Source organism: Desmodus rotundus, chromosome 4, assembly GCF_022682495.2.
Source record: "Desmodus rotundus isolate HL8 chromosome 4, HLdesRot8A.1, whole genome shotgun sequence".
Lineage (NCBI taxonomy): Eukaryota > Metazoa > Chordata > Mammalia > Chiroptera > Phyllostomidae > Desmodus > Desmodus rotundus.
In genome coordinates, this window is record NC_071390.1 from 94750192 (window position 1) to 94776109 (window position 25918).

Here is a 25918-nt window from a genome sequence, read left to right on the forward strand (position 1 = left end):
TTATGAAGTAAATTAAAAATCCATAGAAATATTCATACTTTTGCATTAATCTGAGGAATAATCTTTGTATGTATTTTCTTTCATATATTTGTAAAGTTTAAAAGAATTTGTCATATTAGAGTTGTGATTACAATTAAAAATATTTAATTACTAATTTTCATTTGTGAGCTTAAGTTGAAAAGTATAAAAATATTTTTAGCATACTTAAGATACACTGTATTTGTAAATCTACATTATTAGAGCTGTATTAAAGAACTTCTTAAGTACATTGTAAGTTTTTGTTAGTTTACAACTGAAATAGTTAAAAGAATACTTAAACTTCTAAATGAAATTTAAAATATTAAAGCCCTTTAAGAGAGGTTATTCAATTTATTAGAATTTGAATAGAAAAGTGATATGTTAATTAAAAAAACTAGTTTTTGCAATCCCATTACTTTAATGGGAGAAAAGCCTCCTTCTTAGGTAATACTGATATGTGCGTACCACAAAGTAATTTTTCAACAATATCTATTGAGTAAGAGGATGAGACCAGATATTTCTTAAATTTATAATCCACTGGAGATCTAAATACACTATATGACAATTTATTTAATGAAAATAAGAGCAGAGCTTTTGGGAAGTAAGTATGAAAGAGCTGATGTATTTATTAACTTCAACAGCAACCATTTACTTAATTCCTGATACCGCTATAGCCAAAACATCCACATTCCATGTGTTTGTGAGACTTTCCACTTCTCAGAAGGTAAATGGATAAGAATTTGATTGCAGTCATATGCCTACTCTAAAAACCTCCTCACCCACCTTGATACCTCAATCCATGGGCCAACACTAAGATCTCATTTGTGTAACTACACTAAACCAAGAGTCTGTGGCCTGCATAATAGGACACCAGAAACCTTCTTTAAAGGCTAATTTCCACTTTAGAAGACAATTCAGATTTACCATATTGTTGATTCACCAACAGCCAGAAAAATTCAAGTTTTAAGTTTGGTGTAATTTCAGTCTAAACCATGCTGCCATTCTTCAGAAAATCTTGTAAAAACAACCTTTGACTTATCTCTAGTTCAATTTAAACATAAAATGTCTATGCTTAAGATTGTAGACTCAGAGCTGAAATGCTCTGCAGTTAGATGCTCATCTTGTGCTACTTTATAGGAATCTCTCCCAAACCCAACCATTGGATCCAAGTCCCTAGTACCGGTTTTACACATTGGAAATGTTTGTAGGGTAAAAAAATACCGAAATCTTCTCTAAGCCAGACCTGACTCTTTTCCTTCAATAATCTGTCTTTCTATGGGTAAACTTTGTAGATGCATCTGTTTTGAGTTTCATAAATAGACAAAAAAGGATTTTATAGCTGGAAAATTTATGCATTCCATATTCTCACAGCTTTAAAATGGCCAAATTTATTCTCCTGAATAAATGCTTGGCAATAAAATCAAAAGAACAACTCCAAAGCAATATTTTGAGGGGTTTTGCCAGCATCAGAGAAAAAGAAGGTGCATAAAAATAGACACATGTATATACACATCTATCCAAATATCTGCTATTTAGGCTTGAGAAAATGGATCTACTACAGATGATTCCAAATTATTTGGCCATTCAAATTTATTTCTTACTTAAATGATGATTCCATATGAATATTTATATTTAAATATGGGTGTGTTTAACATGCTTGTATTCAGTTCAAAGCAAATAAGGCTGTCAAGAGGGTAGTAGGTGGGACCAGATAAGAGAAAGAATTTTATGGAGCATTTGTATGACTACTGGGAAGGTTTTCACCATCAAGACGGCATGAACATTGACATTGCCACCTACCACAGCAGCTGGCAGGCAAGGAGAAGTGGATCTCTGTGCCAACACCCTCTCTTACCTCCTCCCATAGGAAAATGTGTGTCTGGGAGGAACCACATCATTCACACTCTTTTCGATAGCTTAGCTCACAAAATGCAGTAGAAAAAGAATTTTAATCAAGATTCAAGTCCAGGAACTAGCAGGTGGTAGACATGGGAGATGGGATTCTTGGAAGCAGCCACATGATAGAACAAATCTCTGATGTAGTGCTACTGTGTGTCTCAGGGACAGAGAATTCCTGAGTTTCCCAATGCAAACCCATAATTGCAGCCATTAACTAGTTTCCACTTCAGCTTCACAATGCTCTGGGTCATCTCTGAGCTTCAGCCCCGTGATCATATATACTTTTACCTGAAGCATGGAGTCAACTCCGCCCACCTTACCCCTGTCTTTATGGGTATGTCCCACCCAGCATCAGTTGATGCTAAATTGAGAAGATCAGCTAGAGAAGCTAGGAAGGTGTTTAGGTTTCTGATTTTGTTGGTGTTTTGGGGGGGGCGGGCAGTAACCTAAGTTAAGATCCTTACATAGAGCAATTAAGGTATTATATATTGAATTTTAAAAAAAACAGTCCTGATAAAGGGGACATAGTATCAAAGATTTTCTGTGATGACAAATAAAACAGAAATTCTTGAATTGTAAGTTAAAGATGAAAATACACAAGCAACATCAACTGAGACATTTATCACTAAGCAGGTAGGCAGAGAAGGTAAGGGCAATTATCTGAAATCATGATTGGATAGGAGTTGACCACAACATAGATAATTTCTTTGAGAACAATAAAGAGGACATTCCATAGATGACCACGTACTTTCTGGATTAGAAGCATATAATGTGCACATGAACAGTTTCTCCTATTCTGCTTACTTTGCTGATAAGATTTTCTAAGCTCCTGGACTGATCTATATATTCTGACTTTCACTAACCCTTCACTAATCTCTTTCTGAAATGTATACTCATTTTCTATGCTAGTTACTTTTGAAAAATTTACTTTTCTTTCTTCTTTTTATTTCTTTCCCATTAGGAAATCAAATATCAACCCAACCCTGGCTGGTAAACATAGTACAGAGATGGATATCTATTAAGGAAAGGACTCAATGATTTTCACATAAAATGGGAAATAAAGAATTGATAGTTTCTAAATATAAATTCCTTTAACAGTTCCAAAAGTTTCTTAACAAATTTCCACAAAGGTTTGCATCTCTCTTACAAGAATCTATTTTTGGCTTTTGGGCAAGATGGTGGCAGAGTAGAAGTATATATTGCACACTGCCTCCCAGAACGAGATTAGAAATAAAGAGAACAATCGCCCAAGTTAAACCAAAAGCTACCTGAAAAGAGACTTTTACAAAAGATAGCGAAAAAACCATCCTTAGACTGGAAGGAAGGTCAGGGACATCTTAAAGGGGCCAACTGCGCAAACACAAGCAGTGGACAGAGGTGGCAGGGAGGCTGTGGGAGCTTCCCCTTGAGAAGAGTGAAACCAGATCCACAGGCTCCCGAGCTCTGAGAGCCAGTGCCGAGATCCGCCCACCACAGAGCATCCAGCAGGGGGGCTCTCTCTGCTGGGAGAGATAAAAACTGCTAGAGACAAACCCACCATCTTTTCTTTTTTTCCTTAAAGGGGCAAAGCACAGGTTTTGTGTTTGTGGCTAGTCACCTTGTGTTCCAGCAAAGGGAGAGTGGCACAAACTGGAGTCGTGAGAGGGGAGTCTGGAGTTGGAGGCACTGGGGAGAAAATTGGGGGAGCAGCTATGGGATTTTTTGGGCCCAGATATACCCGGGCTCCACAACTGCCATATTTCTTGAGAAGAGCTAGCCCTTCCCAAGAGAAAATCAATTACCTTACTTTGTGGGATACTGCTCCCCCACCCTCTGGAATTCTCCTCACCATACCCTCTGAACTCCTCTCCATCCTGCACCTTTTTTGTTCTTTTTTCATTTTTGCGCTGTCTTGGTGTTTTGCTTTGTTTGTTTTTTCTTTCTTTTCTCCCATCCTGCATCTTAACCTCTACTGAGGAGACAGCAACCAAAAGAAACCCAGGGGTCATCAGAGACTGGCTATAGTTCACAGCCAACCCATACACTTTCCTGGGAAACAGACTGTTGCTTCCCCCTAATGGGAGAGCCTCAGAAACACCCTCCTGGCATCCAGCAGACCAAAATTCTGGACTCTGGAGGCCTACTAGAGGCCCCACCCTGCCAAATACAGGGAAATAATTTCAGACAGACTCACACTAGTGGCTTGGGGGAAGGAGACAACACCTACCATCTTCCCTGAAGTCTGAAAGGCATCTGCCATGGGAGATCCAAGAATCACAGAGCCCTGTCTCTGCCAGAAGCCCTCTCAGAAATAGTCGGGTCTATGACTAGTCTAAGAATGACAGCAGGCCATCAGGCAGAGACAAGCAGGGGCAGATCCTGCAGTGACTTGGGATGTTTGTGACACACCCTGGACCCAGTGCTGATAAAAGCCAGCTTTGCAGAGCAGCTTGGCCCATCCTGGGAGCAGCCAAGTCAGGAAGAATCAGCCACAAACTATGGGTCACTTGCAGCTTGAAAAGGCTGCTAAGGGCCAGACGTGGACAACACCTGACATTGGCTTACACTAGCTTCAGACAACAGAGCAGCATCCAAAGGGAGAAACCAGAGGCAAGCACTAAACTCTACTGAGATGAACCATTTGGTTTCTTTTTCATCATTTTTGCTATTTTTTCTTTTTCATAGCCTTTTTATTATTTTTTATCTATTTTTCTTTTATTTTTGGTGCTCTAATTTTTCTTTCATAGCTCCTATTTTATTCTAATCTTTGACTACTCCTTTCTTCCCTTCTTTTCTCCTTTTATTATTTTTGTTGCTTTTTCTGTGTTCTTTTTCCCTCTTTTCCTCTTTCAATTCATTAATAGTAATAGTTCTCTTCCCCCTTATCTTTTCATAATCACTTTTCTTTCCTTTGGTGTTCTTATGTTTCTTTTCCTTTTCACCTGTCTCTACTATTCCATTTCTCTTTCCATTTGTATTATTCTTTGCTCTCTTGCCATTGATACTGCTCCTGTGGTTCGGGGGGTTGCTTGTCTTGGTGTTGTTTTTGTGCTGCTTTGCTTTGCTCTACCAGCACCTATACAACAGCATATGAGACCTGGTGAGGGTTGAGCTTCTTAGCCAGGTGGAGGGGAGTTCCCACCAGTGAAGGAGCCAATAACAATCATGACCCAAATATGACAGGAGAGTCCACATTCCTAGAGCATCCAGATCAAGAGATCACAGAATGTGCACCACTGGGTCCCAAGGACATCTAACACATAAGGCCTCTCCACAAGAGAAACAGTCAAAACATATCAATCTAATACATAGAAACAAACACAAAGAAACAAATAGAATGGGGAGACAAAGAAACAACCTGCAAAAAAAGAAGAATCTCCAGAAAAAGAGCTAAATGAAATCAAGGCAAGCAATTTATCAGACATAGAGTTCAAAATAATGGTTAATGGTTATAAGGATGCTCAAGGAACTTAGTGAGAACTATAAGGAACTTAGTGGGAACTACATCAGCATGAAAAAAAGATATAGAAACCTTGAATAAGAACCAGGTGAAGGGAGAACCAAGATGGCGGCGTAGGTAGACACACTGCGCCTCCTCGCACAACCAGAACTGACAGAGAATCGAACAGCAAGGGGGACCAACACCAAGAAAATAGAAAATAACCATTCATCCAGACTGGTAGGAGGGGCGGAGACGGGCACCGGGGTGGAGAGGACTCGCGTGGCTGTGGCGGGACTGAGACTGGCGGAGTGTGGGACAAATGGCGCAGGCAGTCCGAGCACTAGCAGACCCTGCGGCCCCACATTTGCACAGATAAACCCAGAGGGCCGGACTCAGAGTGGCGGAGAGTGGGGCAGGCAGAGCAGCGGGTAGCACCCTGCGGCACCACATTCGCCCACAGATAAACCTGACGAACGGCAGGCAACGAAGCAGACCGTGCAACCCAGGGCTCCAGCTCGGGGAAATAAAGCCTCAAACCTCTGATTGAAAGCGCCCCTGGGGGTTGGGGCGGCAGCAGGAGAGACTCCCAGCCTCACAGAAGAGGTTGTTGGAGAGACCCACAGGGGCCTAGAGTATGCACAGGCCCACTTACTCGGGAACCAGCACCAGAGGGGCCCAGTTTGATTGTGGGTAACGGAGTGAAAGATTGAAATCCGGAGGAGAGTGAGGCGGGCGCCATTGCTCCCACTCGGCCCCTCCCCCTCGTACAGCGTCACAGCTCAGCGACCAGCATTACCCCGCCCTGGTGAACACCTAAGGCTCCGCCCCTTAAAGTAACAGACGCGCCAAGACAAAAAAAAAAAAAAAAAAAATGGCCCAAGTGACAGAACACTTCAAAGCTCCAGAAAAAATACAACTAAGCGAGGAAGAGATAGCCAACCTATCGGATGCACAGTTCAAAGCACTGGTTATCAATATGCTCACAGACTTGGTTGAATCTATTCGAAAAACAGATGAAAAAATGAAGCCTATGCTAAGAGAAACAAAGGAAAATGTACAGGGAACCAATAGTGATGAGAAGGAAACTGGGACTCAAATCAATGGTGTGGACCAGAAGGAAGAAACAAACATCCAAACAGAAAAGAATGAAGAAACAAGAACTTGGAAAAATGAGGAGAGGCTTAGGAACCTCCCAGACGCCTTGAAACGTTCCCACATCCGAATTATAGGGGTGCCAGAAGGAGAAGAGGAAGAACAAAAAATTGAAAACTTATTTGAACAAATAATGAAGGAGAACTTCCCTAATCTGGCAAAGGAAATAGACTTCCGGGAAGTCCAGGAAGCTCAGAGAGTCCCAAAGAAGCTGGACCCAAGGAGGAACACACCAAGGCACATCATAATTACATTACCCAAGATTAAACGCAAGGACCTACATCCAAGATTACTGTATCCAGCAAAGCTATCACTTAGAATGGAAGGGAAGATAAAGTGCTTCTCAGATAAGGTCAAGTTAAAGAAGCTCATCATCACCAAGCCCTTATTATATGAAATGTTAAAGGGAGTTACCTAAGAAAAAGAAGATCAAAAATTGGAACAGTAAAAATGACAGCAAACTCACAGTTATTAATGGCCACACATGAAACAAAAACGAGAGCAAACTAGGCAAACAACTAGAACATGAGGGTTGTCATTAAAGGAGTGGGAGGGGGAGAGAGGGGGAAAGGTACAGAGAATAAGTAGCATAGATGATAGGTGGAAAATAGACAGGGGGAGGGTAAAAATAGTGTAGGAAATGTAGAAGCCAAAGAACTTATAAGTATGACCCATGGACATGAACTATGGGGGGGGAATGTGGGAGGGAGGGGGGTGGGCAGGATGGAGTGGAGTGGGGGGGGGGAATGGGACAACTGTAATAGCATAATCAATAAATATATTTAAAAAAAAAAAAGAACCAGGTGAAAATGAAAAATGCAATGTATGAAATAAAGAATACATTAGAATAAATTAAAAGCAGTGCAGATAAAGCAGAGGATTGAGTTAGGAAGTTGGAAGACAAGGTAGAACAAAAACAACCAGTCAGCACAACAAAATAATTTTAAAAAATGACGGAAGAACAATGAGGACAGTTTAAGGGAGCTTTGAACAACATGAAATGTAACAATATTTGCATTATAGGGATAGAAGGAGAAGAAAGGGAGATAGGAGTTAAAAATTTGTTTGAAAAAAAATGACAGAAAACTTCCCTAACTTGGTGAGGGAGAGTCATACAGGTTCAGGAAGCACAGGAGTTCCAATCAAGATACACCCACAGATGCCCACACCAAGACACAACACAATTAAAATGGCAAAATTTAAAGACAAAGAGAGAATCTTAAAAGCAGTGAGAGAGAAACAGCTAGTTACCTACAAAGGAGCTCTGATAAGGTTATCAGCTGATTTCTCAACAGAAACAGTACAGGTGAGATGTGACTGTCATGAAATATTCCAAGTAATGAAAAGCAAGGACCTGCAACCAAGTCTACTCTACCCAACAAGACTCAATTAAAATGGAAGGAGAAATAGTTTCTCAGATTAACAACAACAAAAAAGCTAAAGGAATGCATTTCCACCAAACCAGCATTGCAAGAGATGCTAAGGGGATTGCTTTAAGAAGAAGAAATAAACAGAGAGAGAAACACAGGTACAAATGGAAAAAATGGCAATGGATAAGTACCTATCAATAATACCTTAAATGTAAATGGGTTAAATGCTCCAATCAAAAGATATGGGGTAACTGAATGGATAAGAAAATACAACCCACAAATTTGCTGTCTACAAGAAACCCACTTCAGAACAAAAGATGTACACAAGCTGAAACTGAATGGATAGAAAAAATATTCCATGCAAATAGACATGAAAAAAGCTGGGGCAGTAATACATATATCAGAATAAAATAGACTTCCAAACTAAAGCCATAACAAGAGACAAAGAAGGCCACTCATATAATACTTAAGGGAACAATCCAACCAGAAGATATAACCCTTGTAAACATATAGAAGCACCTAAATATATAAAGAAAATCTTGGAGGACTTTAAGAAAGAGATGAACAGCAGTAAAATCTGTAGGGGATTTCAACATTCCACTGACAACAGCGAGCAGATCTTCCAGACAAAAAAATCAAGGTTATGGCAGCATTGAACAATACTCTAGATCAAATTGACTTAACCTATATTTACAGAATATTTCTCCCCAAAGAAGCAAAATACATATTCTTCTCAAACACACATGGATCATTTTCAAAGATAGACCACATGGTAGGACACAAAACAAGCCTTAGTGAACTCAAGAAAATTGAAATCATATGAAGCATCATATCAGATAACAATGGCTTGGAACTAGAAATCAACCTCAAGAAAACATTCAAATACATAGACTCTGAATAACATGTTATTAAATAATGAATGGGTTAACAACGAGATCAAGGAAAAAATCAAAAGTATCTGGAAACAAATGAAATTGAACTCACAGCAACCCAAAATCTAAGGGACACAATGAAAACAGTCCTCAGAGGGAAGTTCATAGCATTACAGGCCTATCTAAAAAAGACAGAAAAAGTTCAAATAAACAACCTAAACCCTACACCTAAAAGAACTAGAGGAATAACAACAAAGCCCAGATTGAGTAAAAGGAAGGAAATAATCAAGATCAGAGCCAAATTAAATGATATAAAGACTCAAAAAACAATTCAAAGGATCAATGAATCCAGGAGCTTATCCTTTAAAAAGATAAATAAAATTGACAAATTCTTAACCAGATTCCTCAAGAAAAGAAGAAGACCAAAATAAATAAAATCAGAAATGAAAGAGAAATAACAACTGATACCACAGAAATACAAAAGATTGTAATAAATTACTATGAACAACTATATGTCACGATATTGGACAACTAGGGTGAAATGGATAAATTTCTAGAAACATACAATTTTCCAAAATTGAATCAGGAAGAAGGAGAAAACCTGAGTAGACCAATAACAACTAGCAAAATTGAAGCAGTAATCAAAAAACTCCCAACACATAAGTCCTGGACTAGATGGTTTCACAGGTAAATTTTCCCAAACATTCAAAGGAAAACTAAAACCTATCCTTCTCAAACTATTTCAAACAATTCAAGAAAAGGGAAGATTCCCAAACTCTTTTTATAAAAGTATTATCCTAATCCTAAAATAAGGCAAAGACACAACAAAAAAAGAAAATTATAGATCAGTACCTCTGATGAACATACATGCTAAAACCCTCACCAAAATACTAGCAAACCAGACCCAGCAATACATTAAAAATATCATACAGCATGGTCCAGTGGGATTTTTTCCAGGGATGTAAGGGTGGTACAATATTCACAAATCATTAAAGGTAATACACCACATAAACAAAATGAAAGACAAAAACCACATAATCATATAAATAGATGCAGAAAAAGCATTTGATAAAATCAAACACCTTTTATGATAAAAGTACTCAGCCAAGTGGGAATAGAGAGGGCATACCTCAACATAATAAAGGCCATATACCAGAAACCTTCTGCCAATATCATTCTTATGGGCAAAACTAAAACTAAAAGTATTTTCCTTAAGCTCAAGAACAAGACAAGGGTGTCCACTTTACACACTCTTATTCAACATAGTACTGGAAATCCTAACCACAGCAATAAGAAAAGAAAAAGAAAAAAAAGACATTCAAATAAAAAAGGAGGAAGTAAAACTGTCATTCACAGATAACATGATAGTGTACATAGAAAACCCTATATTCTCCATTAAAAAACTACTTGGCCTAATAAGTGAATAAAGCAAAATAGCACAATACAAAGTCAATATTCAGAAATCAATGGCATTTTTGTATGACAACAATGAACTATCACAAAGAAAAAGTAGGGGAAAATCCCATTTACTACAGCAACAGGAATATAATAATAGAGTATCTAGGAATAAATTTATCCAAGGTGGTAAAAGACTTGTATTCAGAAAACTATAGGACACTGAAGAAATTGAGGAAGATAGAAATAAATGGAAGCATATACTGTGTTCATGGATTAGAAGAATTAACATAATTAGAGTGGCCATACTACCCAAAGCAATCTATAGATTCAATGTAATTCCTAGTAAAATACCAATAACATATCTCACAGATGTAGGACAAATATTTTAAAAATTTATACAGAACCAGAAAAGATGCCAAATAGCTTCAGAAATCTTAAGAAAGAAGAGCAAAGTAGGAGGGATCATAATACCTGATGGCAAACTATATTATAATCCTACTGTAATCAAAACAGTCTGGTATTGGCACAGTAACAGACACATAGATCAATAGAACAGAATAGAGGGCCCAGAAATAAATCCATTTCTCTATGGTTAATATCTGACAAAGTGGGTATCAGCACACAACGAAGAAAAGACAATGTCTTCAATAAATGGTGTTGGGAGAACTGGTCTGGTACATGCAAAAAAAAAAAGAAAGAAACTAGACCACCAGCTTATGCCATATACCATAATAAACTCAAAATGGATAAAAGACAACTGTAAGTCATGACACCATAAAAATCCTAGTGGAAAACATAGGCAGAAAAATGTCAGATATCCCACATAGCAATATTTTTGCTGATATATCTCCAAGGGCAAGATAAATAAATAAATAAAAAGGACTACATTAAATTTAAAAGCTTCTGCATGGCTAAAGAAACCATCATCAAAATGAAAAGGGAACCAACTGTATAGGAGAACATACCTGGCAATGATACATCAGACAAGGGTTTAATCTCCAAAATATATAAAGAACTCATATGACTCAACACCAGGAAGACATACAATTAAATTAAAAAATAGACAAAGAACTTGAATAGACACTTCTCCGAGGACATACAGATGGCCTGTAGACTTATGAAAAGATGCTCAACATCACTAGCCATCAGAGAGATGCAAATTAAAACCAAAATGAGATATCACCTCCCACCTGACAAAATGGCCATCATTAATAAATCAACAAACAACAAGTGCTGGTGAGGATGGGAAAAAAGGGAACCTTAGTGCACTGTTGGTGGAAATACAGACTGGTACAGCCACTGTGGAAAAATGTACTGAGTTTCCTAATAAAATTAGAAATGGAACTGCCTTTTGACCCAGTGATTTCAGCGCTGGGAATATACCCTAAGAAACCTGAAACACCAATCCAAAGAATTTATGCATTCTTCTGTTCATAGCAGCACTATTTACAATATCCAAGATTTGCAAATAGCCTAAATGACCATCAGTAAATGAATAGATAAAAAAACCTTTCTATTACACAATGGAATACTATGCTGCAGAAAAAAGGAATGTCTGCCTTTTACAACCACATTGATGGGACTGGAGACTATTATGCTAAGTGAAATAAGTCAGTCAGTGAAAGACAAATACCATGTGCTCTCACTTACAGAAGGAATGTAATGAACAAAATAAACTAATGAAGAAAATAAAACCAGAGGCATGGAATCATGGAACAGACTGACAGCTCTGAGAGAGGAGAGGGGAAGTAGGGACTGATTGAAAAAAGGTGAACAGATTAATCGAAGAATATACATGAAGGACCCATGGACATGGCCAATGGTGTAGGGATTGACTATGGAAGTAGGGGGCAGTTTGGGTGGAGGGGATTAAAGAGGGAAAAATAGGACAACTGTAATAGCATAAACAATAAAATATTTTTAAAAGAATATTTTAATAATAAAAACAAATTACATTTTAGTATTACTTTAAATTTAATTTCTAGTGTGTTAATTATACTTTGTATACTATCATAATGGTGTAACTGTTCAGTAATATTATGAATTAAATAGGTTTTTTACTGCTGGTCCTGCCAATAATGTTTATAATATATATAAAATAATATTATAAGTAATGTCAAAAGGACTTTTCAAACACAATCTATTTTAAATTGTGTTGTGCCTGAATAAATATTTATAGAACATATAACCACTATATGTCATAGTTTCTCGGTATAATCCAAGTTTGGTAAGTTTTCCTTTTTATTTGATTAGGATCAACAACAACAAAAAATGCTGTGAACTCAGCAATTACCTTCATATAGAAAGTCAAGTTTAGAGTGTGGGTGTGGTCCAATCAATCTAACATACATATTCCAAATTTCTTACACATGTTAGAGATTCAATAGGATGCAAAAGCAGCCAACTGCTCTTATTTTAGTACCTGAAAAGAAACCATTGCAAGCTTCATTAGCAGGGAAAAAAAGCAATCTTTTTCATTTGCCTGGGTTTAAAAACTTCTCATTGCACCTTCTGGTAAAATACAGTTTGACCTACAGATTCTGTAATCAAAATCCACAATTATGTATCTCTGAAATGAATTTTTAAGTGCATAAAAATATGTTGCGGAAGTTCTGCCAAAGAATTTTTGTTGACTGAGCAGGACTTGCTCCTTTAAATCCCTAGGAACTGTGTCCATATGTAGCCCCATGGCAATTGAGCCTCGCATGCAGTGTGAAGCTTTCATAGAGTCTAGGAGCAGCGTGAAGTAGACACGGTGCACTTTAATTTTTAAACGTTTGCAAAATATAACTTTTATGGCTCATCAATCAGAAACTTAAGATAAATTATGTATTTGGACATTTGACATATTTTTCTTAAGGCCTTATAGCTAACTGATTTTTCTCAAATTATGCATGCCCAGATGATTTTATCCTTAATTAATCTTGGTTTTGTGAAGAAGAATTTAGGTTTCATTTCTAGAAAAATGATTCTAAAATTATTTTCTTCAATAATGAGTCTCAAAATTCTCTCTTCCAAACTTTTCTTTATTTTTAAAATTCTATATATTTAAAACAAAGACAAAAACAAACAAACAAAACTTTATCTTCAGGATGACTTCATTTTTCCCAATAGTTAATATGATTCATAAATTGAGTAAATATTAACTGAGTATATTCTTTGCCAGATATCACATCCAAATAAAGGAATTAACTGGTTGCTGAGCCATGTGGCTTGATAATACTGCAAACCTTATTAATTTGGCTAACATTGATTCAGTTCCTCTTATGTTTTAAGTTCTGTATTGGTCATAGGTTTATAAAGACATGATTTAAAGAATGGTCACAGGGATGTGAAGTACAGCATAGGGAATATAGTCAATAATATTCTGATAACTACATATGGTGTCAGAAAGGTACATGATTTATTGGGATGATCTCTTAGTAGCTTATATAATGTCTAATCGTTGGGGTGTATAACTGAAACTAATATAATATGCTACATAAACTGTAATAGACAAAAATTTAAATGACTTAAATTTAAAATTTAAATAATAAAATAATAAAATGTAAATAAATACATAAATAAGTAAGAAAACCCTGCCCTTGAAAAGCTCACATTCTTTCAAGGAAAACAAAAATAAACAAATAAGCACAAAGACATAACTTTCCCCATAAAGGTAATTTCCAAAGTATTATCAAAACAGAGAAGGGAGAAGATCTAATTTCAATGTGAGGCAATGGTGGTTCAGGGAAACTTCCTAGAAGAGTCAACACTTGAGCTGATTCATGAACAGTAATTACAGATTTTCCAGAGGAAAAAATGGAGACAGGTACTCCAGACAGAATCCACAATATGTGTGAATGCATAAATAAATGAAAGAAAGTCAAGTACTTCGGCAAAGCAGAGAGTATAGTGTATTGGGGAACAGAAAGTGAAGACAGAAAGTCCTGAAATCTGGATCTGCTAAGGGATATTATCTTTGGAAAACTGTCATTTGATTCACATAGTCTCCGAGTAAACACTGAGAATTGCTTGATAATATCTTTTGTATTTGTTATTTACAGCTGATGAATTGGTAGGCCAGGTGTTACTACGTGTGATAACTGAAAGAAAAAAATTGAGAAAGACTAAGGGGAAGTTTCCACCCCTAATTTAGTCGTCAGTCCGTGGTAGCATCAGCGTCAGCTCTGTGCTTCCACAGGGCACCTTGTTAGACCTAAAAGCTTGAACCATCCTATGAGAAAATACTGGTTTTTATCCTGCTGTATGCAATTATCTCATTCAGTTTTTTATTCTTTGTCCATTAATGAAATCTCATGACTTTTAATTTTGTATGGCATCTAACTACTGCAAAGTCCCTGCGCTTCATACAGAACTTGGATTTTTATTTTTAGGTGATATAAATTACAAGCTAGGTTTAATTAAGGGAGTTATGGCTCACCTTGGAAGTAATGTTTAGAGTGAATACAAAAAAATTGAAGCAGAGATAATTACTAGCTGGCCATTGGTAATAATTTCGATAGTAGAGGAATAGGGGCTGAAATAAAGGGAGGCACACAGAACGGAGAGGAAGAGGCATATTCAAAGGTATATACTCTCGGAATTCGGCAACTAATAGCTGTAAGGGATGAGAGAGAAAATGATGAGCTCTGGCAACTTTATTTCCAATTATAGAGCTTAGCCAGCATCAAATCTAAGTCACAACAAAAAGAGAAAGTAAGGCTAGATTAAAAAAAAAAAAAAAGAAAGAAAGAAAGAAGAAATTTATGTGAAGGCAGAAGAAAGCTACCAGGCAGCCAGGATGGAGGTGATCAAGACCCCAGGGGAAAGGACATGCACTGAACTGAGTCAAGTATTCTCACCGCTTTGCCTGAGATGCATTTACCCTTCATAAGCAGACTTAAGCCAAGGACTTCAGAAGCCAAACATAAAGACATAACTAATCTAAACAGAGTGATTGGCACTTTCATAAATACTGGAGAGACATAAAGTACAAGGCCTACCAAGATGAAGCAGAACTGGTAAACATTATAAAATTTCTACTGGGACTCCTGAAAGCCTATGCAACAGAAGTAAAGGTGAACTGGACATAGATCAAACCTCACAGAATGAAATTTATATTTTATAAATTTAATCTCAGATTGGATTACATAATATTCCCTTTATCAAACTACTTGTCGAAAGTAAAATTATACTATCTGAGGGAAACATTCAGAATCTTTCCAATTATTTATTCACAACATCTGACAGCCAATAAAATATTACCACGCATACCAGAGCACAGGACCAGTTTAGTAAAAACCGAACAGAGCACAGGTTACCAAAACAGATCCATAGATGATAAAGACATTTATTTGCTTTGTCAGATACAAACTTTAAAATAGTTGTGATTAATATATTAGAATTCTTCAGCAAAAACTGAGTGTATAAATCAAATGAAAATTTAAGAACTAGAAAACAAATATGGAAATTAAAGTTTCAATAAATGGTTTTAATGGCATATTAGACAAAAAACTAAAGAAAAGATTAATAATTGGAAGTTATACCAGTTAAAAATATTCACAATGAAACAGAAAAAAAACCCAAATATGTAAATAAGAATAAGGGACATGTAGAACATGGCGAAAGGTCGAGCATGCCCGTGAGTGGAATGTCAGAGCCAGGGGAATGAAAGAACAGGGCAGTAGTAACATTTAAAGAAATAACCCTAAACATTTCCTAAACGTAAAATGTAAACCATTAAGCCACAGATTCAAGAAGTTCTGAGTCCCAAGATTTACAAATACAGAGAAAATTATATCAAGAACAATCAAAATAAAACTACGTAGAGCTAAGATAAAAAAAATCTTAAGAACAGTAGTAAACAAAGACCTCTCGCATTCATAGGAACAGCAGCAAGGGAGGGGTGACTTCTCCACAGAAACTGTAGAAACCACATGAAAATAAAACGTCTTCAAAATGCTGAAAGAAAGTAACTGCCAACCTAGAGTTCCATACCCAAGGAAAACGTCCTTCGAAAACAAAGACAAAATAGACTCATTCAAACCAACTAAAACTGAGAGACCACTGTTGGCAGACCCACACTAAAGATATATAGAGAGAGTTATTTAGGCGTAAGGGAATGACCCCGGGAGGAAGCAAGGAGATTCAAGGGGGAATAAAATACAACAGAAAGAGTAAAAACACGGCGATTGATTACATGAAAACAATAAATGCTGATGATTAATACAATAGTAATGTATTATGGAGTTTAAATTACATGTAAAATTAAAATATACGATAAAAAACCAGAAAGTGAGATCATTGCAATGCATGAGAATGAATAAAATTAATTCGTATTAGACTCTAATAAGTCAAAAATGGAAGCTATCATGCTTGGGGTAGCAAAAAAGTAATATAGGAGAAAATAAAATAATAATAAATCAATTAATAAAAGATAAAAATGAAAGGAAAAGGAATATAAAACAAGTTGAAAAAGAAAACAGGAAGATTTTGAATGTAAACACAATTATCTCATTAATTACATTAAATGTAAATGGAATAAGCATTCAAATTAGAAGTCAAAAGTTACCTAATTAAATGCAAAAATACAATAAAAAACATGGCTCATTTAAAAATATATATTAGGACACAAATACTGAAAGCAAAAGGGCAAAAATATATAAAAACACGAACAAAAAGTAAATAATTGACCCAGGGTTCCCACTTCTGGGAATACATCCTAAGAATACCCAAACCCCAATTTGAAAGAAGAGATGCACCCCTATGTTCATAGCAGCGTTATTTACAGTAACCGAGATCTGGAAGCAGTCCAAGTGCCCACCAGTAGGTGAGTGGGTAACACGACTGTGGCACATTTACACAACGGAATACTTTGCAGCAGTAAAAAACATGGAACTCTTACCTTTCACAGCAACATGCATGGACCTGAAGATTATTCTGCTAAATGAAATAAGCCAGTCAGAAAAGGAAAATACCATATGATCTCACTTATGTGTAGAATCTAATGAACAAAAGAAACTGATGAACAAAATAGAAACAGAAGCATGGGTACACAGAACTGACTGATAGTTATCAAAGGGGAGACGGAAGGGAAAGGGTCTGGATGAATGAAAGAGAAGGGATTAGACCAAGAGCACATGAGCAGGACCCACAGACACAGACAATGGTGTGGGGATGGCCTGAGGGAAAGGAGGGCAGGGCCGGGTGGAGGTGGGCAAACGTGGAAAACATGGAGACATCTGTTATAATAGTGTCAACAATAAAAATAAAGTTGAAAAAAGTACATAGTTATAACTATACTAATGTCAGACATACCCTTTAAGGCAAAAATTTGTAAAAAAGGTAGAGAAGGATATTTTATAAAGTAAAAGATTCACTTCACCAGGAAGATAAAGCAATTGGAAATTAAAATATATAAAGCAAATCTAAAACAAAAGGGAGGAATCTATCAACACCGGAAGGAGAAATACAGAAATCCACAACTTCATGGAAATTTTTAACACACAACTCCTATTAACTGATACTAAAATCAGACAAAAGAGGTTGGCATTGTTTTACATTTTGAAAATCCCTTTCAAACCTTGTATAATAGAAAACAGCTAGGTTCTCAGATCTACTTCTGCTTTCAATTTGAAGTATTATCACACATTAAGAATTTCTGGAAAACTTTACTGTTCACTCATGAAAGAATGAAAGTTAGAAAAGGGCTATCTGAATGGAATTTTGGAATCTCCAGGGTTGCTTGGACCATACCTTAAAAACTGCTATTTTAAGCATTTGATTTTTTACGCTATTACCAATAGAATTATTCTCTAACATTTCATTTCTAATTGTTTACTGCCCATATATGGAAATACAATTCATTTGTGCATATTGACTTCGCAGTCTGTGACCATGCTAAATTCACTTAAGAATTTTAATAATTTATTTGCAAATAATTTTGAATTTTCTACATATAAAATAACATCAGGACAAAAATTGTGAGTTTTATTTCCTTCTTTTAACATGTGTTCACCTTTTAATTCCTTTTCTTCCTTTTACTGCAAGTTGGGGCCTGCCGCTGAACACAGATTCTGGAAATGTTCTATTTCTTTATCTGGGTGGCATACAGATCTCTTTATTTTGTGGTAATTCACCACGCAGTAAACCCTGCGCAGCCACTCATTAATTTTTTTTTCTACTGGCCAAAGAAAACTGAGTGTTGTGAAAAAATTCAGTATAGCATTTCCATGCTTTTATACTTTTCATACTCCATTCAATTTTCCTTTGAGATTTTTCTACCAATCCACCTCTTGAGATGCATATTGAAGCGTTGAAATTTGGATAATAAAATAATCATAGCTTCCAGAGAAAGCATTGGGCACGCTCATGAATTATTTAGCTTTATAATTTCAGCTTACTTTGCCTGCACATGTGTGCCAGAAAAAACACCCATTTAGGTGGTGCCAGCTAGATTTCTTTTTTTAAATTCCCGCTTGAGAGTGCTGGCTACTTCAGCAGGATTTGGATCAATTTACTTTGCCAAGTAATTCGAGCGGTCCTGCTAACCAGTCCTTTAACCTGGCCGTGGGCAAGGTGAAAGATAAAGGAATGTTAAGGTCAATGATAGATTTCCTGTTGCCAGGTACCCGGGCCCTTTCATTAGTCTCCCTTTCTCCAATTTCCAGAACTGTTTCTGGTGGCATAGGACGAGGATCTGGATCTGCCCTGTTAAAACGGAGATGAGCAGGTTTTACGTAGTTCACGATTACTGAATTGAAAAAATAGCCCAGTGACATCAGCAGCAGAGTAAACATGCATTCAAAAAGGAGTCATTCTGGAGATGGTCATATAAGCTGTTCTTATTATTTGGGATAGGAAGTAACTTCTAAATATATTCATTCAAAATTCTCCTTGACACGACGAAGGCTGTTCTGTTCACGTGGCCCACATCACCTCGAGTCACATAAATACGTATTTTATTTTATTTTATTTGCCTCAAACATTCCCCATAGCAATGAAGTTGCTTAGGGAAAGTTTTACTGTAGAGGGAAATTTCCAAGTGACCTCCCGGGCCCCTTAATGTAAAGGAAGTGGCTGCAGGGATGGCACAGAGCAGACTGCCTGGTTTTTCTGACGGGGTTTCTCTTTCCATGCTATTCTAAGAGTTTTCCCCATCGTCTTTGTCTCAATTTCTGAGAAAAATTAAGATGAAAGAAGTCTTGGCTTCCTCTTTGGGGAGAATGATATTTGTGGCTTTTTTTAGGTGTATTTCTTACATGACACATCGAGTGTTTCCCTTTGGTATAAAGTCCATCTTAAAGAAAATGCCTACGTTTAGTGAAGGTAAATAAGAAAGCTCTCTGTTCTTTATCCACAGTCATTGCCAGCAACACCAGGGCAACTCCTGGCAGGGGTAGTAAAGGTAAAAGGGAAATGTGGCACTCTGGCAAATCGCACCTCCTTCCCCTGTTCTGCATGCCATGAGGAAACATTACGGCAGCTGACAGCAACTGGGTGATGAGTGGCGTGAAGGACAGAAGGCAGCTCCTAATGGATCCACCACACCAGAGAGCCAGGCTGCTTTCCTCTCTGTTGCCAATCCTCAAATCCTCATTCCAAATTGCAGTGTCATTCACATCGGGAACATCTAACTCTCTCCTCAGGTCCAACTGACACTGGGGATTAAGGTCAGATACATCATGGGTCCTCTTTGTGGAAAGGTAAAATGACTTTTTGAACTGACATAACAGACTTAAGGCACTAAGGCAAAATACAGCTCCATCCAAACCCCCAGTGACATATTTACAGAACCAGGTCTGGCTGGAAACAAGGTGAAAGAAACAGTAATTCTAATTGCAGCCAGCAAAACGAACACGCTGATTGGCTGAACCTTGGCCAAGCTCTTACCATTAAAAATACCACAGCGTTGCTGCCAAGAGGGGTGTTGGGACAAATTGCCAGAGGTAACTGTTACATAAGCCAGAGCTTGCCCTGCCAATTAGCCAGAAACCATTGCTACATCTCTTCTGGCCACAGTTATTCTGACAGGGCATTTGCGAGCTCTTTAGCTGTTTAAGAACTCTACCAGACGAATTCGGTTCTTCTGTGGGAGAGGAGAATTGCGTCTGGGCAAAGGCAGTTGGTGGGGGTCGTTCCCCAGGATTGGTGAACGCATCCACTTGACTGGAGGTAGTTTCAGTAAGAAAGGAAGAGAATCTCAGAGAACTCAGGTAAATGACCTATTTAAAATCGCTGCAGCTTTTTCAGAGGGCCACAGGTAGTACAAGCAAAGAAATGTGCCTTGGCTTGCAAAAAGAAAGGCAGGAAAGAAAAGGCCCACTGAATTACCTCATTTTTTTAATTAAAAAATGTTTACCACCCTGATTAGCTTTGAGCTCAGCAGCAGTCCCCTGAGGACTATTCTCCACCAACAAAATAAAGGAAAGCACAGAGGCAAGTCAGAGAAAGCCTCTTCTTTATGGCAAAGCCCTGGAAAATGTGGTGGGCATTTTCTACCCAGGTAGTAGCTCCCACCCATGCTCATCTCCTGTCACTGCTTTCTCAGGCCGCGATGGCTGTGGAGCCCTGCCACCAGTTTAGTGCTCTCTGTCCTCATTGCCTTCCTGACTCCCAGCCACAGGCTCCCTCTGAGAAGTCTTTCTATTTGCTCTTCTCCAGAATTGTGCTCTTCCTTACCGGACTGACACACAGCCAGGCTCAACATCACACCCACAATCCATTCAACTGCCACCTAGCTAGGTTCTCATTCTAATATGGGAATTCGATCTTGCCATCTACCTGTACAAAATCCTTAAGAACTACTCTGTTACCTTTGCTGCTGCCTTTGTTTGATTCGGTGAACACTGCCTATATTACAGGCTTTACCTCTACTTATCCCCACAAGCTCCATTCCAGAGAGAGGACAATTTGTAACAGTGGTGGTCAGTAAGAATAGCACGTATTTGAAATCGTCCCCACTGGTGTGATGGTATTTGGAGGTGCCCCTTCGGGAGATGATTAGGTCATGAGGGTGAAGCTCTCTTGGCTGGGATTCGTACCTTTATTAAAGAGACCCCAGAGAGCTCCCTAGCTCTCTTTCCGCACTGTGAGGACACAGAGAGAAGTTGGTTGTCTGCAACCAGGAAAAGGGCCTTCACCAGAACCCAACCATTCTGATGCCTTGATCTCAACTTCCAGCCTCTAGAGTTGTGAGAAACGAATTTCTGTTGTTTGTACACCACCCCATTTATGGGATTTTGTTAAAGTAGCCAAACCGACTAAAACAGTCACCTCATATGCTTTTGCACATGCATTTTCCTAGGTTGGAAATGAGTTATTTTACATCTTTGTTATTTTTTCCCTGCTGTTTTTGTAGGGCATAAGTAAGGTATCTTCTCCTGCAACCCTCCAGTAACTTCCGTTCATTTTCCTGCGGCAACCTATGCATGCCTGCATGCTGATCCTTGGCGTCTCTCTTTTCTTCTCTGACGGGGGGAGAAGATCTGTCTGGGCAGGAAGTGTGTTCATTCGTGTTTGCATCCGCAGTGCCTATTGTGGAAGGAGCACAGATGTGCGACAACAGCAAGCTTGGACTTAATTCTCAAAGCTCCTCTGGACAGTCTTCTGCTTACAAAACCTCACAGGCTTCCTAATTTTAGGACATAATAAAGTGAATGAGAAGAAAGACATCTGGAAGATAAGGCATCAAAACTACTTTGAGACCTTGGTAACACTTAGGGTTGTTACTCTGTGGTTATTTGTAACTGGGTGACAGCCTCTTGATAGCTTCCATACTGAACTATTTTAAAATGATTCTGAACTATTTAATCAAGAACGTAAAGGCTCATAAACACGTTTTTTTTCATGGCCTTTACTCAAATGGATTTCGCTTCTTAATGCATTTTGGCAAGGCATGCTACAATGTATGAGGTGGGAAGGACATTGAGATCCTTCCCAACTGGGGCCATGGTTTCCCTTAACAGGAAACTCAGATCCCTTTCAAACAAAAAGGGCTCCTGGACACGATGCAAGAAGGGCATTGTGAGAAAAAATCCAGATTTAGCAATAAGGATACAAACATGAAAGCAATTCTTTGCTGGAAAGACATTTAAAAATCCCGGGACCTGCAGGCCAGGGCCTGCCACTGGAATTGGCAAAGGAAGAAGAGAGAACTGACTTTCATTTTGGCTTTTACCACAAGTACGTTTGCTTTGTGATTCTTGCCCAAAGCCTCTAAATGAGATGCTTGGCAGGTACTCCACGGTTCCTGCCTTCCGACGCTAGCATGGAAGACATAACACATTCTTTTTCCTTTCTTTCCAGTGGAAAGAGTTTTAGAAGATAAGCTGCTTTGAACAATAGGTTGAAAATACAGTTTATTTTCTAACGTAAGTGATGACCCAATCATTCCTGCTCAGGAAAACCACAGGGACATAGAAAGGCAAAGCAGGAGGTACAACAAAGCACATGAAGAGCAAGGGTTTCCCTTTCCTCTCTTTTTGTTCTTTTTGGAACACTAGGAATTCCATTCTCCTGAGAAAAATTTTATACTCTTTATGATGTTGGCCTTTTTATGTGAAGGAGGCTCTATTTTTAAGAACAAATGGAGCAAGGCGCAGAAACTTTCTTCGGAGAGCTTATATTCTAGAGCAGACACAGCTTTTAGTAGTTGCCTAGATCTTAAGACAGGTGTAGTGGTAACTGAGAGGTTGGGGGTGAGTGCATAGTAAACATTGTGCACAGAACTGGTAGCCTGCAAAATTCATAATCACCAAGTTAATCCTTGTCTCTACTTCTTTGGACAAAATAACATTAGACTGAACCATACAAAATTGCCTTTTCTTCAGGTCAGAACCTGCCAGACCAGCAATTACATTAAGTTCACTCTAATAGTAAACTGATTTCAAAGCAACAGACACATGGGGAACCTGAGATAAATGCGGTCCCTCTGAATTTCATCTTTAAATTTCAACCTCCCCCTTAACACTGTAAATAATACGCAGTCGTTAACATTTATAGAGTGCTTCTTATGTGTTTAGCACTGTGTTAAGTGACTTGCATAGGAAATCTCACTTAATGCTCACAGCAATTCTGTTAGGTAGGTATTATGATTACCCCCAATTTACAGATAAGAAAACTGAGGCTTACAAAAGTTAAGTAAATTGTCCAAGAGCACATAACTTGTGTCAGTCAGAAAATGGAGTTCTGACTGCTACCCAGGTCCTGCTTCAAACCCTATGAAGGATCCAGCTGGGCCATTTCCAAGGGTGTATCTATAAGAGGCACTAAAACATCATGGCACATATCAGGAAATGAAATAAACTTTTCACGATTTTCTCAGAATGAGTACTGTGTGTTGGTTGGGAGAAACACTTGGATAGGCTGAAGGGGTGGAAGCAGAGTGGGGAAGGTGACAGCCCCCAAAGACGCGCATGCTCCTGTCGCAGCAGTCCCACGGTCAGACTCACGCAGCGTGATGGCACCCGGACAGAGTGTGCCGGCCACCCTGGCTTTGGTTCACACGGTCTGAAGTGAGCGTGGAGTCACGGGGCTATAGCCCGCCATTCTCCAGTTTCCTCAGGTTTCCTCTAATGGATCACTCAAGTCCGTGATTCACCAAAGCGTTTTGAATCGATGTTAAACCTTGGGGTGTGACAAGTGGGTTGGTCAGTCCCTTGCTCAGTGTGGATACAGTTCACTCCTTCGTGTTCTTTTTACACTGTAATCTCTCCAAGTAATCAGTCCAGTCAAACTGATACTTTATGCAAATCCTTCAATGGAAAAAAAGGGAACATTTTGGAAGGGTGCACATTTGGTGATTAAATAAATGAAAGCATATTGTGGCAAAAGATCCAAAAGCATTAAAAACATCCCCAAACATTTCTCAGCCAGTTTTATTTTTCCACTGCTTGTAAAGCACTAACTCAGCTTCTCAGTTGCCTGAGGGCTTAAGCAACTCACCACCTCAGAAACTACTATTGCTGCCTGGAGTACAGGCATCCAGGCTTTTAATGGGAAGTTGCACTCGTGAGGCCCGGCTTGTCTCCCAAAGCATCCCTCTTCGGAACCTTTGATCTTCCTTCGCTGAACAACCTTCTAGGGCTTTATTGGCAGAACCTGCTCAATTAATTTTCCAAGAGTCACATGTTTCCTTGTTGGTATACACTTTGGGTTATAGTAACTTAGGAAGATGTTGTGTCAGAGGAAAAGAATACTATAAAACATAAACTCCACTTCCTGGCCTTGTAACTTGAAGTATCCATGTGTTGCATATAATAAGCTTTAATTCTCGCATCTCATTTGATTCCTACAACCATATATTTGACAAATATAATAACTACACGTGAGCAACAACCATCAGAACAGGCATTGTAGTGACTGGTCTTGGCTTACCTCTCCGTACCATCTAACGATGGACCTTGATATTTAAGGTTCACTTCATGTTGAGTCGGAAAAGGATGCTTCGTGTAAGCAGAAGAGATTTAGAATCTTTTCATCTATTATTAACTCCTACAATGTGATAGATAACTTCAAAACAGAACAGATTGTCTGCCCAGATAGCAGCACACAACTCTTCTTTTGTTCCTTCTTTGTTCAAATTCTGGATTTGCCAAGCAATCGCTGCATAGTGTTGTGTGTGTAGAACCATGTACACTCTGCGGGATGACTTAAGGGACTTACTATGGTAACTACTTCTGTACTTTGTTTTCACTTTTTGCATTGATTTTAGAGATTCCTCTGAAGAAATGAACTGCGGATCTTCGAAGGAATGAAAAAACATTCAGACTGAATGAGCCAAGGTGCTAGCCCATAAACAACTTTTTCCATAATTAATTTTTGTTTAGAATGTGATGCTCTATTTTCAGATATTATGTGCCAGCTATTTAGACTATTTCTCCTGAATACAGTGAGGAAAATTGCTTCTTTCTTAATAATAACTTCCACCCAGCCCAACCACTTCTTATTTTGTGACAGCCTTTACGTTCCAGGCAGCTGAGAAGGCTCTAAGACTTCTCAGCCTCTGAAATCTCAGGACATTTCCTCCAGTGTATGTGAGACCAGAGTCCTCAGTAAGAAGGAGGAGGCTCCTCCCTTTGCCTTTTACCTGAATGTGGATCAAAGTGAGGCCAACTCCTTTCTGGGTAAACCAGCAGCTTTCTCATTTTCTTTATCCTCCTCCTTCACATACCTGGCCCAGTTCAGGTGGGATGTGAGATTGTTAACTACTAGACAGGTGGAAATGATCCCAGTCAGCTCCAGGCAAAAGGCAGCACAGTGATGGGCACCGGTTCTCAAACGTTTCCAGGAAGTGCTCTCAGGCAGAGGAGAATGAACGGCTACCCCGGAGATCCAAGGAGGAGATCCAAGGATGCGTGTGCTGCTAGCTTGGAGGATTTTCAGTGTTCCACATTTTATCATTAAAATGGCTTGTGATTATTTTTTTATTCTACTCCAATATATGTCTGTTTAATTACAAAATGTTTCATATCACTCACCATGGAATGAAGTGGACTTACTATGGAATCAAGTTACTGACCATGGAATCAGGTTCCAAGAAGCTACGCCGTGCATTTCCTATGGAACCGTGGCCTCTGGCTTGGAAGTTAGAGTCTCAGATGCAGATGGAAGAGTGTTGGACCTAGAGAGTGAGGCTGGAATTCTAATCCTGCCTCTGTCACCGAGATACTCTTTCTTTAATCTTCATTATTTTCTTTAATGTTTATTTGTTCCCTCTTTTAATGAAGGAAAATAGTTTCAATACTTTCCAACTCCAAAGTTCTAGAAACTTTATATTTTTGTTATAATTTTACACATATTACCTT